The sequence below is a fragment of the Erinaceus europaeus genome, chromosome 16 (genome assembly GCF_950295315.1).
Source record: "Erinaceus europaeus chromosome 16, mEriEur2.1, whole genome shotgun sequence".
Lineage (NCBI taxonomy): Eukaryota > Metazoa > Chordata > Mammalia > Eulipotyphla > Erinaceidae > Erinaceus > Erinaceus europaeus.
This window is the reverse complement of record NC_080177.1, coordinates 5,378,712-5,393,230: the sequence shown is the minus strand read 5'-3', so window position 1 is coordinate 5,393,230 and position 14,519 is coordinate 5,378,712. Positions and strand designations below refer to the sequence as shown.

General features: G+C 48.4%; 1 protein-coding gene, 1 long non-coding RNA gene and 1 pseudogene across 2 annotated transcripts in view; 2 read left to right on the top strand and 1 right to left on the bottom strand.

Moving 5' to 3' along the window:
• The window catches only part of RPS27L (ribosomal protein S27 like), a 63,374-nt gene that overhangs the window by 12,295 nt on the left and 36,560 nt on the right, over positions 1–14,519 (bottom strand). The window lies entirely within an intron of this gene.
• On the top strand, positions 2,352–2,849 carry LOC103123318 (cytochrome c oxidase subunit 6A1, mitochondrial-like; annotated as a pseudogene).
• LOC132533317 (uncharacterized) lies at positions 12,384–13,655 on the top strand. The gene is made up of 3 exons (XR_009545196.1): positions 12,384–12,453; positions 13,199–13,383; positions 13,503–13,655. It is a non-coding gene; the product is annotated as an uncharacterized LOC132533317 (long non-coding RNA).

The following is a 14,519-nucleotide window of genomic DNA, read 5'->3' as shown; positions in this document are numbered from 1 at the left end:
ATAGGACAGAGAGAAATAGAGAGAGGAGGTGAAGACAGAGAGGGGGAGAGAAAGATAGACACCTGCAGACCTGCTTCACCGCCTGTCAAGCGACTCCCCTGCAGGTGGGGAGCTGGGACCTCGAATTAGGATCCTTATGCCGGTCCTTGTGTTTCGCACCATGTGCACTTAACCCACTGTGCTACACCCAACTCCCCATAAAGTGATTTTTTAAAAAGCCAGTAGGCCAAAGGACTCAATGTATTAATTCACATCTAAATACTTATTTAGGATCAGCGGAAGAACTCACTTGGACAGATAACTCACTTCCCTCCCTCTCCTATGCTACTCTCTCAAATAAGGAATGACAAAATAGGAGACTGTTCAGTGGTGACATGGTTCATTCATGAGGCCCTGGGCTCTGCCTGGTCCCCAGCCCTGAAGAGGAACAAGAATGAAAGGAAGGAAGGCATTAGTTGAGTGGCCTGGGAGGTGGCACAGTGGATAAAGCATTGGACTCTCAAGCATGAGGTTCTGAGTTTGATCCCCGACGGCAAATGTGACAGAGTGATCTCTGGTTCTCTTCCATTCTCTCCTACCTCTCTCAGAAAATAAATAAAATCTTTAGAAAGAATCATTTGAAACTAGGCATCTTGTACTGATGGTGAAATGGCTTGAAAAATGCAAACTTTTCTGTTTTTCCTTTTTTTGTAAGGGTTCTGTCTCAAGGAGACTATGTTGTTCCATCCAAAAAAAAGGGAAAAAAAAACAAACCTTTGAGTCAAAAGCTGAGAGATTATTCTTCAGAGAGCCAGTAGGTGGCGCCAAGAGTCATTTGTGCAAGAAAAGGGCAGGCGGTTAGGCGCAGGTGTCCCATGGGTGCTGCACACATGGCTATCTGCAGTGGTGACAGGGGCATGGCAGGGTGTGGGGAGAACAGCGTAAGTGTCCCTAGACCTGCAGACTGAGTGACAGGACAAGGACAGGAAGCCGGTCCCCGCTGGGTCTGTGCTTCAAGTGCATCATCTGTGGAGGGGAGGGCTGGGGGAGCTCTTTAGTGTCCTTATTGTGAAGGGGTCTTGGTTAGCCCTGGAGGCAGGGGCTGGCATGGGAGGATGCTGGGACTGGGACCTGCGGCAGGGAATCAGCTGGGACTTAACCCCAGGGCAGAAGGCAAAACACAAAGGACAGAAACAGGACACCTGGCCAGCGCAAGGTGTAACTCTGAGGACCTGAGTACATCCCCTAGACTACTCAAACAGGGCTTCTTGGAACCCCCAGCTAGCAGCAGGGTTTGCCCAGAGGTCAGGGAGGGTCAAAGCTGTGGCTTGCTGTCAGATGGTCTAGCAATGCGGGGTGGGAAAAGGGACTGACAGACTGACGGCCCATTAGAAAAGATGGCAATCGGAGGTAACGCAGCGGGTTAAGCAAAGCGCGAGGGCCGGCTTAAGGATCCCGGTTCGAGCACCCGGCTCCCCACCTGCAGGGGAGTCGCTTCACAGGTGGTGAGGCAGGTCTTCAGGTGTTTGTCTTTCTCTCCTCCCTCTGTCTTCCCCTCCTCTCTCCATTTCTCTCTGTCCTATCCAACAACGACGACATCAATAACTACAACAATGAAAAACAACAAGGGAAACAAAAGGGAAAATAAATATTACCAAAAAAAAAAAAAGATGAGAATCTGGTGGCTGGGCAGTAGCATACCAGGTTAAGCCCACATTGTGCAAAGCGCAAGGCCCAGAGCAAGGATCCCGGTTCAAGCCCCAGCTACCCACCTGTAGGGGGTGGTCACTTTGCAAGTGGTGAAGCAGGTCTGTAGGTGTCTGTCTTTCTCTTCTCCTCTCTGTCTTCCCCTCCTTTCTCAATTTCTCTCTGTCCTATCCAACAACAACAGTGGAAAAAAATAGCTTCCAGGAGCAGTGGATTCATAGTGTAGACACTAAGCCCCAGCAATAACCCTGAAGGGAAAAAAAAAAGATGAGAATCTCTTTTTCTTCTGCCAACCACATGGCCAATGATCGATAGCCTCAGAGGTAGAAAACATATACAATGTATGTCACATGCTATAACGCCTGTACATGTAAACTGTGAAATGGTACATGTGATTGGAGAATGACACGGCATGTATAATCATATAGGATACCTGTCCACTTATATATACACAGGTGGCATCAGAAGTATTCAGGATTAGACAGAAATCTGGGCGTGCCACCTGTAATGCCACCTGCTTTCCTGCTACATGAGCCAGGGTTTCAGGAAGTGACTCAGAGAGTATTGTTACAGGGAAAACTCTGAACCGGTTCCACTTAATTTAAAATCAGCAGAAATTTCATGTTAAGAGTCTGGAGCTAGCTTGGCCAAGGTCCTGGTTGAAGATGGCGGCGGGGGCTGTGTCCCGGCTTCCCAGGCTGCTGGGTCAGTCCTGGCCACCGCGGGGGCGGCCTATGTGGAGTGGCTCCCACCGCCAGGAAGGCTCAGCTGGCATGTGATGCCCTCACCTTCTCTGCGGCGCTTCCCGGGTGGGATTGAGCTTGCTGAGCGGCTTCCTGAAGGCGCAGCACGGAGAGCACGTGAGACCTGAGTTCATCCCCTACCCTCATCTCTGCATCAGGTCCAAGCCCTTTCCCTGGGAAGATGGTAACCACAGTCGGTTCCAAAACCCTCATGTGAATCCGCTGCCAACTGGCCATGAAGATGAGTAAAGAGAATCCGGACCAGTATTCAGTCCAAGCCTGGGAGACCACAGCACTAGTCTGGACCGTTACTCTGCACGCAGACAAAAAAAGTGTATGGGACCTTAGCTCACTTTCTTGTTTCAGTCTTTAACCAGGATACTGATCTTCCTTCCGTCCATGCTTATGGCAGGAGATGGCTTAAATAAATAACTCAGACTGGTAAAAAAAAAAAAAAAGAGTCTGGAGCTAGCTCACCCAGCAGGGCGTGCATCTTGCCATGCCAGAGGCCCTGGATTCGAGCCCCAGCACAGTATGGGGGCACCATAGACAGCATATTCTATGGATGGTGGAATGGCACTGTGGTCTCTCTCTCTCTCTCTCTCTCTCTCCATCTCTAAAATGAAGAATGAGTATAATCATCCCAGGGAGGCTGCTCAGCTGGCAGTCCCTGGGTTCATTCCCCAGTGCTGGAAAAAATAAACAAAACGGCTTGTGCACCTGTCTGATCTGGGCAGGTCAGTTTGATGGGCCCGTCTGAGTGGTGAGTGGGCAGCACCCTGGCTTGGCCTCTGTGCATTGCCAGCCCCTCCCTCTGTCCAGGCTTCTTGGTTTCACATAACAGAAAGATCTTAATCAGATCCAAGCTAAGACAGTGAGTATGCTGGACAGGGACTAGGCAGAAGGGCCACTGGGCCTCCCACAGTCAGAGCTCAGCCCAGGAGGCCATGCATGTGGGCACAGCTCCCCTTAGCCCCCTTCCCCTCTTCCTGGGGTGACCTCATGTCTCTTCTCCAGTCGTCCCTGGAACACTTTCTGTGTTCTCTCTCCCCCCCCCCCAGTTTGTTCTATCTCCCCCAGACCTCGTGAAAAGGGCCACTCTCCGTCCCCCTCCGCCATCATCTGATGTGTAGGCCTGGCTCCAGGGCCCCAGGGCCTGACTAGAACGTTTTATTTGGGGCAGAGATCTAGCTGTTGAGGGGTGGGGGTGGGCGGGGGGAGGGGGTGTGCAGTGGTAGAGCACTGGACTTGCATGCTGGGGCTGAGTGGTGCTCTCATTTCTCTCTTTCTTATAAAAAAATAAATATTTATGGGGATCGGGTGGTGGTGCACCTGGTTAAGCGCACACAGTACAAAGTGCAAGTACCCACGTAAGGGCCTGGGTTCAAGCCCCCAGTCCCCACCTGCAGGAGGGAAGCTTCACAAGCAGTGAGGCAGGGCTGCAGCTGGTTCTCCTTGCCGCTCCCTCTTAATCTCCCCATTCTTCTCTCAACTTCTGTCTAATCCAAACTGTAAATAAATATTGAGAGAATGTGGTTGCGGTCAGGCCAGGAGTGCCTCCTGCTGTCGTCCTTGGACACCAGGGTGATGGAGGGTCCTAGACCACCCTCACCCATAAGGGCCAGCTCCCTGCAGACTGCTGTCACTGCCGCCTTTGATTCTAGGGCCGCCAAGACCCCTCCCCCGTCATTGCTCTGCCTTTTCCCTAAGTTGGAGGACCTTCATCCCACATGTTTTGTTAACTAGAATGTTTTTGAGAATGCCAGAAGGCAGTCATGAATCTCTGGGACCAAAACCAAAAAAAAGTTGTTGTTTTTTTCAGGATAGGGTGACAGCTCAGCATTAGGGTACAGGATTGGCATGCTTGCGGTCCCGGAGAACCCAGATTCAACCCCTGACACTGCCTATGTCAGAGTTATGCTCTGGTGTCTGTCTCTCATCTGTCTCATATAAAAATAAATCTTTGGGGACCGGGCGGTGGCGCACCTGGTTGAGTGCTCATGTTACAACGCTCAAAGACTAAGGTTCGAGCTGCCAGTCCCCACTTGCAGGAGGAAAGCTTTGCAGGTGGTGAAGCAGGGCTGCAGGTGTCTCCTTTCTCTTGATTTTGGGCTGTCTCTAGCAAATAAATAAGGAAAATAATTAAAAAAATAAATTTTTGAAAAAAAAACTGGGAGGGAGGGTGGAGAGATAGCTCACTGGGTAGGTACTTGCCTTGCTGTGACACAGCCCAGGTTCAACCCCCTGTACCAGGTTTCAGGGGTGCTGTGGCACTGGGGAGGCTGTGGATCTGTGGTGCCTCTTTCCCCATCCTCCACCTTTCTCAACCCGAGTGAAAAAGTCAGCCCAGGAGCAATCAAGTTACACAGGTGCAAGACCCTGTCTCTACAAAAGTATAGAAAGAAAAGAAAAGAAATTTTCCTTGTAAGATAATTCAGTATAGGGCTGAGGAGAGAGCATAATGGTTCAAAAAAAGCCTTCGATGCTTGAGGCCCCAAAGGTTGCAGGTTTTGTCTTCAGTGCCACCATGAGCAGTGCTGTGGTAAAAATAAACACGTAAATACATCCAGTCGAGGGACTACATATTGAGAAAGGAACCCTTTTTAAACCGAAGACACCCCAAGCACATAGGAATTGAGCCCGTTTACCAAGCGACCCCATTTGCTAGTAAATGTTTGATATGATCTGTAAAATCACTTGTGAAGTTCACAGTGTAATGCATTTGCCCAGCACCTTTGGACAGCCCTCAGATCATGCGGATGGTTATAACACACCATATCCAATTCTGACTGCACTCAGTATCTGACGGGTCAAATCTGAAGTCGGGGGCTAAATGTAGGAGGTCTGGGTGCTTACACAGATGTAGAGCTTCAGGGCCAGCCACTCAGCCTGCAGACTCTGCTTTCAGACTCCGAACACAACTGAGACACCCCCGCCCCCAACCTCGAATGATGGTGTTGCCCTCTGAGCACCGAGGATGGACTCAGAAGACCAAAGAGTCTCCCATTCTCCGTGGATCTTCTCCTTCCGTCTTTCTTTCTTTCTTTCTTTCTTTCTTTCTTTCTTTCTTTCTTTCTTTCTTTCTTTCTTTCTTTCTTTTTTTTTTCTTTCTTTCTTTCTTGCCTCCAGAGTTATTGCTGGGACTCGGTGCCTGCACTACGAATCCACTGCTCCTGGAGGCCATTTTTCCATTTGTCACTCTTGTTGTTATTGTTGTTGTTGGATAGGACAGAGAGAAATGGAGAGAGGAGGGGAAGACAGAGAGAGAGGGGGAGAGAAAGACAGACACCTGCAGACCTGCTTCACCGCCTGTGAAGTGACCCTCCTGCAGGTGGGGAGCCGGGGGCTGGAACCGGGATCCTTACACTGGTCCTTGTGCTTTGCACCACATGCGCTTAACCTGCTGTACTTCCGCCCGGCCCTTCCTTCCATTTTTCTAATAGCTCTATGGGAGAACAGTTGTAGCATCTCCATTTCCCAGATGAGGAAACCAAGGCACAGCATCAATTGAGGACCCTCCCAAGACGCCAGGACTGATGTTGTCTAAGCTGCACCAAAACATCCAGCCGGGTCTTAGGGAGCTGAGGACCTCTGGTCTTGGCCAACATGAGCTGTTCACAGCTTCCTACAAGAGCTTGAAAATGTATTTGGCCATGCGGCTCTCTGATGCATTGTGGGCCTGCCTGTCATTTCCATCTCTCATTAGTTTTTTGTTTGTTTGTTTTTTGTTTTTAATTTCCAGTGCATTTGTTTATTTGTTTGTCTGTTTCCAGAGCACTGCTCAGCTCTGGCTGACGGTGGTGCAGGCGACTGAACTTGGGACTTTGGAGCCTCAGGCAGGAGAGTCTCTTTGCAGAACCGTCGTGCTATCTTAACCCATTCCATTTGCTTATCTTTTTTCCCCACCACAGTTATTGCTGGGGCTTGATGCCTGCCCAACTCTGCCTTTCCCAGCAGCCATTTATTTTCTCTTTTTTCTCCTCTCTCTCTCTCTTATGAGGGTGAGAGGCAGAGAAGGAGAGAGAGAGACGGGAGCCACATGCCGCACTTCATAAAACTTCCCACCTGCAGGTGGGATGGTTGCTTGAACCCAGGTCATCAGACATTGAGATGTGTGCGCTCTACTAGGTGTGACACTGCCTGACGCCCTTCAGTGCAGGGGGATAGGACTGTTTATACCACCTACAGGGAAGACCATGATCTCAAGGGCAGTGGAGAAATGACTGAGACCCTCTCAGGTTTTCCAGGAGCTCGAGTATGAAGGAAGATGATGACAAGCTTTGCTCTACTCTAGCACAGTTTCCAAGAGATGAATGGGAGATGTGAGCGTATCCACCGAGTATATATAGAAGCTTAGTGCAAGTGAAAGTCACCAGGTAACTCATGAGAGAGACAGAAATTCCATGTTAATCAAAGTGATCAGCAACTCTCAGGTCTGATTCTCAGTCCAAGTAGCATGCCTTCTGGGAATACACGTAACTGTGTCTATTTAAAAAAAATGATTATATTTATTTATTGGACAGAGGCAGCCAAAAATCGAGAGGGAGGGGGAAGACAGAAAGGGAGAGAGTCAGAGAGAGACACCTTCAGCACAGCTTCACTACTTGTGATGCTTTTCCCCTGCTGGTGGGGGCCGGGGGCTCGAACCTGGGTCTTTGCTCATTGTTAACATGTGCTCAACCAGATGCGCCACCACCTGAACCCCGTAACTGTATCTTTAAGAAAATGGTGCGCTGTGAATCAGACACACTACATATATATATATATTTGACTAGAATGCTGCCCAGTTCTGACTATTGGTGGTGTTGGGGATCAAAGTCAGGACTTCTTTTTTTTTTTTTTTTCCTCCAGGGTCATTGATGAGGCTTGGTGCCTACACTACAAATCTACTCCTGGAGGTTATTTTTTCCCCTTTTGTTGCCCTTATTGTTTATTGTTGTTGTTGCTGTCTTTGTTGTGGATAGGACAGAGAGAAATGGAGAGAGGAGGGGAAGACAGAGAGGGGGAGAGAAAGACAGACACCTGCAGACCTGCTTCACCGCCTTTGAAGTGACTCCCCTGCAGGTGGGGAGCGGGGGGGGGCTCGAACGAGGATCCTTACACCAGTCCTTGTGCTTTGTGCCATGTATGTTTAACCCACTGTGCCACCGCCCAGCCCCCCAAAGCCAGGACTTCTATGAGAGTCCTGTATATGAACACTGCATATTGTCTCTGGCCTCAAAGCAATATCTTTTTAAAAATTATTTATGTATTTATTCCATTTGTTGCCCTTGTTGTTTTATTGTTGTGGTTATTGTTGTTGTTATTGATGTTGTCATTGGCTAGGACAGAGAGAAATGGAGAGAGGAGGGGAAGACAGAGAGGGGGAGAGAAAGCTAGACACCTGCAGACCTGCTTCACCGCCTGTGAAGCGACTCCCCTGCAGGTGGGGAGCCGGGGGCATAACTGGGGGAACCAGGATCCTTATGCAGGTCCTTGTGCTTGGCGCCACGTGTGCTTAAGCCGCTGCACTACTGCCCAACTCCCGCAATATCCTTTTTAAAAATATATTTTATTTATTTATTGGATAGAGAAAAACAGAAATTGAGATGGAAGAGGAAGATTGAGAGGGAGAAAGAAAGATACCTGTAGCCCTGCTTCAGCACTCGTGAAACTTCTCCCCTGCAGGTGGGGACTGGGGGCTTGAACTTCAGTCCTTCTGCAGGTAACATGTGCACTCAAGTGCACCACCACCCAGTTCCCAGATGTAATATCTTTTTTTAAGACAGAATGGGTCCCAAGCAGGCTTGATGTTTGTTGCATATTTGAGCAAACACCATCCCTGAAGACAGCCCCTCTAAGGTGAGCTGCCAAGCAGCCAAACCAAGACATGGCTCACGGGGAGGGGCAGGGCCCACGGGGAGCGGCAAGGAAGAACTTTGCAAAGAGCCTCCCTCCTCGATGGGGTACTTGAGATCTCAAGAAGGCCTAAAGGACTGTTCTGAAGAGAAGCCCAGGAAGAAATGGATATACCTTGTACTTGGTTTGTAGACACCAGTCCATTAGCTGTCACCAGCTGGTCTCCATGGAGACCTGAGCCAGAGATGGCGGAGTGGCAGCACTCAGAACTAGCATGCAGGTGGCCCTGGGTTTAATCCCTGGCATCACCAGTAGCCAAAGCTGAATGGTGGTTGGGGGGGGGGGCAGGAGAAGGAAGAAAAGAAAGGGAAGAAAAGGAAAGGAAAGGGAAGGGAAGGGAAGGGAAGGGAAGGAGAGGAGAAAACAACAGAGGGTTGGTAGAGTGCCTGGTTAAATGCAAGTGTTACCACACACAAAGGCCCAAGTTCAAACCCCGGTCCCCAACTGCAGAAGGAAAGCTTCACAAGTGGTGAAGCAGGGCTGTAGGTAGCTCTCTGTTTCTCTGTCTCTCTCCCTTTCTTTCTCAACTTCTCTCTGTCCTATCAAATAAAGTTTAAACAAATATATTTTAAAAACTAAACAGCCAAGAACTCACCACTTACTGTAAACTCCTCTCCTAGCACCAAACCCTCCTTTCTATTTAGTTAAAGTGAGTTTGGCTGTGTTCTCCCACACCCCCACAGTGGTCCCCCAACTCTGGCGGTCTGTGATCAGGACTTTGGCACTTAACGATACCTCTGGAAACTGGGACACTCCTCAGCCTTTGGATAAAAGAGCTCTCACATTCCTTTCCATGTCTAGAGGGGTTGTATTACAAACTTTGCTTCAATCATCATTAATTAAACCTGCCACTGGTCCTTGAAATTGGGGCCACTCCTCTCACAGCTGGCCAAGCAGATGAAGGGTGTAGGGACTGGCCACAGTGAACTGGGGCTCTGTCCAGGAAGCCTGGCCATGGCCCTCTCTGATTCCTTCTCCTTTGCTTGGAAGAGGCCTTCATAGTGCCTGGCTCTTAACTGCAAGCAACTGAAGAGGATTAGTGAGGAGTTGCTGCTTGACCAGGGAATGCAGTGAGATGGGACGGAGTGACCTTAGACAGCTAAGTTCTATTCTTTCATTTTTCAGTGGAGACACACACACACACACACACACACACACACACACACACACACACACAGTTTCTGTCAGGCCAGGTAACTTGACTTGGACATTGGCAGCTTGAGCAACGCTACATTTAATCTGTCCAAAGCAACCCACCTATTTGGTACATTTCACTCCCACTTTACAGGAAGCATTTAAGAACCCAGGATCTGGGCCAAGGAGAGAGAGTTCAGAGTTAGAGCACAGGACTGGCAACTTCTAGCTCAGCACTGCGTGTGCCAGGGCAGTGCTCTGGTTCTCTCTCGGACTCTCAAAGTAAATATTCACATATATGTTGTTGTTGTTGTTGTTGTTGTTGCCAAGACAAGGCAACAGCCTAGTGGTTCTGCAAATGCTCTCCTGTCTGAGACTCCGAGGTCCTGAGTTCAATCCCCAGCATCACCATCAGCCAGAGCTGAGCAAGGCTCTGGAGAAAAAAAAAAAAAAAAGAGCCTCTGGCATGAGAGTCTCTTTGAATAACCATTATGCTATCTACCCCTGCCCTTTAATATCTTTTAAAATATTTTATCTACTTATTTATTGGATAGAGACAAAGAAATGAAGAAGGAAGGGGAAACTGGGAGGGAGAGAGACAGAGAGACTCTGTCACTGTAACATGGTTCTGCAAGTGCTGATCACAGCAATTAGGAAAGACAAAGAAATGAAAGGGATCTAAGTTGGAAGAGAAACAACAAAGTGATCGCTACTTGCAGATGACATGATAGTATGCACAGGAAATCTGAAGGAACCAAGCAGAAAGTTCTGAAAAAGTAGGAGACAATATAATAGGAGACTATAAGACTAATATATATAAAGATCGATGATGTTTTTCTATGCAACCAGGAAATCAGAAGGAAACACAAAACATAAGAAAGCAATCCCACGTATAATACCATCTAAAAGGATAAAGTATCTAGGAGTCCATTTAATGAAGGAGCTGAAAGATGCATATATTGAAAACTGAGCCACTGTGGAAGGCAATAACTTTAGGGTCATGCATGGTTGAGAAGAAAGTGAGCACTTTTGTGCTGTTGGTGGGAATATAAGTTGGCCCAGGCCCTGAGGAAAACAGCCAGGAGATTCCTCAAAACATTAAAAATGGACCTACCGTATGATCCAGCACTTGCTTTCCTAGGCATCCGTCCAAAGATCACAAAAACACTGAGCTGAAGAGACTGCTGCACGCCCGTGTTCATGGCAGCACTGTCTGTAATAGCCGAAACCTGGAAATAGCCCAAGAGTCCCACAACAGATGAGTGGTTAAGGAAGTCATGGTTTGGATACAGAGGGATACTACTCAGCTCTAAGAAATGATCAAATCTGGGAGCCGGGCTGTAGCGCTGTGGGTTAAGCACACATGGTGCAAAGCGCAAGGACTGGTATGAGGATGCCGGTTCGAGCCCCTGGCTTCCCACCTGCAGGGGAGTCACTGCATAAGCAGTGAAGCAGGTCTGCAGGTGTCTATCTTTCTTTCCCCCTCTCTGTCTTCCCTCCTCTCTTGATTTCTCTCTGTCCTATCGAACAACAATGACAACAATCATGAAATAATAACAACGATAAACAACTAGCGCAACAAAAGGGGAAAACATAGCCTCCAGGAGCAGATAACCCTGGAGGCAAAAAAAGATAAAATCTTTTTTTTTTTTTCCAACATGGATGGAAACAGAGGGAGTCACCTTAAGTGAGGTGAGCCAGGGCTGAAATAGGGTGAAACCTTGCTGGATTGTGGTCCACTGTGGTACATGCAAAGACTCAGAGAGGGGGAGTGAGGCTGGGGAGGGGCATGGAAAGAGGGGCCAGAGCCCTGGGGTGAAGGAGGAAGACGGTTAGATGGAGGGTGGGGTGTGGTGACCCTCCTCTTGGGGAGATGTAAAAGTGTATCGCTGTGGCAACAGCCATGCAAGCCAACATGTCCTCAATAAGATGACTTAATGAAAAGATGAACACAGGCGTAAAATAAATTTAAACAAGATTATGCGTTATTATTAATAAGTTTTTGTTTTGTTTTGGGTTGGGAAAGTAACTTAGAGGTAGAGCACCCGGCTTACGTGAGTGAGGTCCTGGGCTTGGTCTCAGGCACCACGTGAGAGTTCCAGAATGCAGGTGGGACTCCATGATGGTGGGGCACTGCTCTGTGTGTCCTCTCTCTCTCTCTCTGTCTCTCTCTCTCCGTCTCTCTCTCTCCCTTTTGCTCTAGCTCATTCTCATACACATTTTTGTCTTTTTCAGATTCCTTATTGTTCCTTTTGCTTATTCACATCTATGTGTAGTATACAGTTTTATTTTGTTGTTTTTATATAAGCTCATAATTTAAAAAATATCCATCTATTTATTGATTGGATAGAGATAGAAATTGAGAGGGGAGAGGGAGATAGAGAAGGAGAGAGACAGAGAGGCATCTGCAGCCCTGCTTCACCACTCCTGAAGTTTCCCCCACACAGATGGGAATATCAGTTCATACTTTATTATATTTTCAAAATACATTTTGTTGATTTTTTTAATGAGAGAGGTGTAGAGAAGAGAGAGAGAGAGAGAGAGAGAGAGAGAGAGACCAGCACACTGCTCAGCTCTGGTTGATGGTGGTACTGGAGTTTGAACCAGGGGCCTCAGAGCCTCAGAGCCTCAGGCATGAAAGACTTTTCCAGAGCCATTTAATATCTCCCTAGCCCTGTAATTTAAAATAGAGGTAAAACTAAAGCCCAAATCAGAATGAAAGGGGGGGAGGTCCCACCACTAGGAAGTGGTTATTCTGGGGTGTGGCCAGGCAGGTCCTTCTGCCCCCATGAGCCCCTCCCAGACTCTCTGTGTGGCCCCAGGACACATCATGTGCTTACACTGACTCTGCTTCTGGTTGTCACGTGACACTTTGACCTCTCTGCTATCATGTGAACTCCACACAGGAGTCCAACTTCCTGACGCTGACAGCAGTCTCCCCACCGCAGCTTCCCATGTCACTATGACGCAGACCTCACCCCCATCAGCTAAGGTGAGACGCGTCCCCTGCCCTTGGTGAGAAAGAAGCCAGGTTCTCCTGGTGCTGGTGAGGGCCATACCTCCCATCCGCCCATAATAGTCAGGGCGCTGGTAGTTTGCCTACCCACAGCCCAAAACCTGGGAAGAAAAGAAACCCTTTTTCAAAAAACCGTCAGCGGTGCAGTGGCCCAGAAGGTGGCACAGTGGCTAGAGCTCTGGAATTACAGGCTCAGGGTCCTGAGTTTGATCCCCAGCATCACATGTGCCAGAGTGATGCTCTGGGTCTCTCTTTCCTCAAATAAATAAACAAACAAACAAATAAATCAATCTTGGGGGCTGGGTGGTGGCACGCTGGTTAAGCACACACAGTGTTATGCACAAGGACCTGGGTTCGAACCCCTGCCCTCCACTGGCAGCAGGGAACCTTCACAAGCAGTGAAGCAGGTCACACAGGTGCTTGTCTTTCTTTCTCCCTCTCAATTTCCCCCTCCCTTCTCAATTCTCAATTTCTCTCTGTCCTATCAAATAAAATGGAAAAAAGTTTTGGGAGTCGGACGGTAGTGCAGCGGGTTAAACACAGGTGGTGCGAAGAGCAAGGACCGGTGGAAGGATCCTGGTTCGAGCCCCCGGCTCCCCACCTATAGGGGAGTCGCTTCACAGGCGGTGAAGCAGGTCTGCAGGTGTCTGTCTTTCTCTCCCCCTCTCTGTCTTCCCCTCCTCTCTCCATTTCTCTCTGTCCTATCCAACGTCGACGACAGCAATAACAACAACAACAATAACAACGACGATAAACAAGGGCAACAAAAGGGAAAAAATAAAATTTTTAAAAATGAAAGAAGAAAAAAAAAAGAGGTGAAGATACAGTCCACCAGCTAGGAAGTCTTCACTGACAGGACTCCTCCCACCTGTAACGGCGCACAGCCGCCTCCAGGATCTCACTCAGGTACTTTCCTTGGAGGGACTTGATGCTGACCAAGTGGCTGACGGGAATTCAGCTCTGACTGAAGGGAAGGACAGGGGAAGTACAGACTCACCCCAATTCTGTGTGCATGTGTTTCACAGGCAAATAGAGAAGTGGGTCCTTCTACTAGCACCTAGAAGAGATGCCTCACCTCAGTGCAATTGCTGAGGAAAACCAGATTCCAAATAAGGAGCGATAGCAGCCAAGGACCTGATCTGTGACATTTCTGAAAAGCAAGGATGTCATTAGTACCATTGGTGTAATTACCCTTATTTCTTTCCTTTATCTTTCTCCTTTCCTTTTCTTCCTCCTCCTCCTTCTCCTCCTCTTCTCCTTCTTTTTAAAATATTCATTTATTTATTCCTTTTTGTTGCCCTTATTGTTTTTATTGTTGTAGTTATTATTGTTGTTGTTGATGTTCATTGTTGTTGGATAGGACAGAGAGAAATGGAGAGAGGAAGAGAAGACAGAGAGGGGGAGAGAAAGACAGACACCTGCAGACCTGCTTCACCGCCTGTGAAGCGACTCCCCTGCAGGTGGAGATCCTTACGCCAGTCCTTGCGTTTTGTGCCACCTGTGCTTAACCCACTGCAGTCCCACCCGACTCCCTCCTCCTTCTTTTTTATAGAGTCAGAGACAGAGAGAAAGATTGAGGGGGAAGGGGGAAACAGAGAGGGAGAGAAACACTTGCAGCTCTGTTTCACCTCTTGTTAAATTTAAGCTTCCCCACTGTGGGTAGGGACCCATGGCTTGAACCGAGTCCTTGCATTCTGTGATGTGTGTGCTCAACCAGGTGCACTATTACCTGGATCCTCCCTCATTTCATCTTTTTAAAAAATATTTATTTATTTCCTTTTGTTGCCCTTGTTGTTTTATTGTTGTTGTAGTTATTGTTGTTGGATAGGACAGAGAGAAATGGAGAGAGGAGGGGAAGACAGAGAGGGGGAGAGAAAGACAGATACCTGCAGACCTGCCTCACCGCCTGTGAAGCGACTCCCCTGCAGGTGGGGAGCCCGGGCTCGAACCGGGATCCTTATGCCGGTCCTTGTAGCTTTGCGCCATGTGCGCTCAACCTACTGCGCTACCGCCCGACTCCCCCCTCATTTCATCTTATCAAA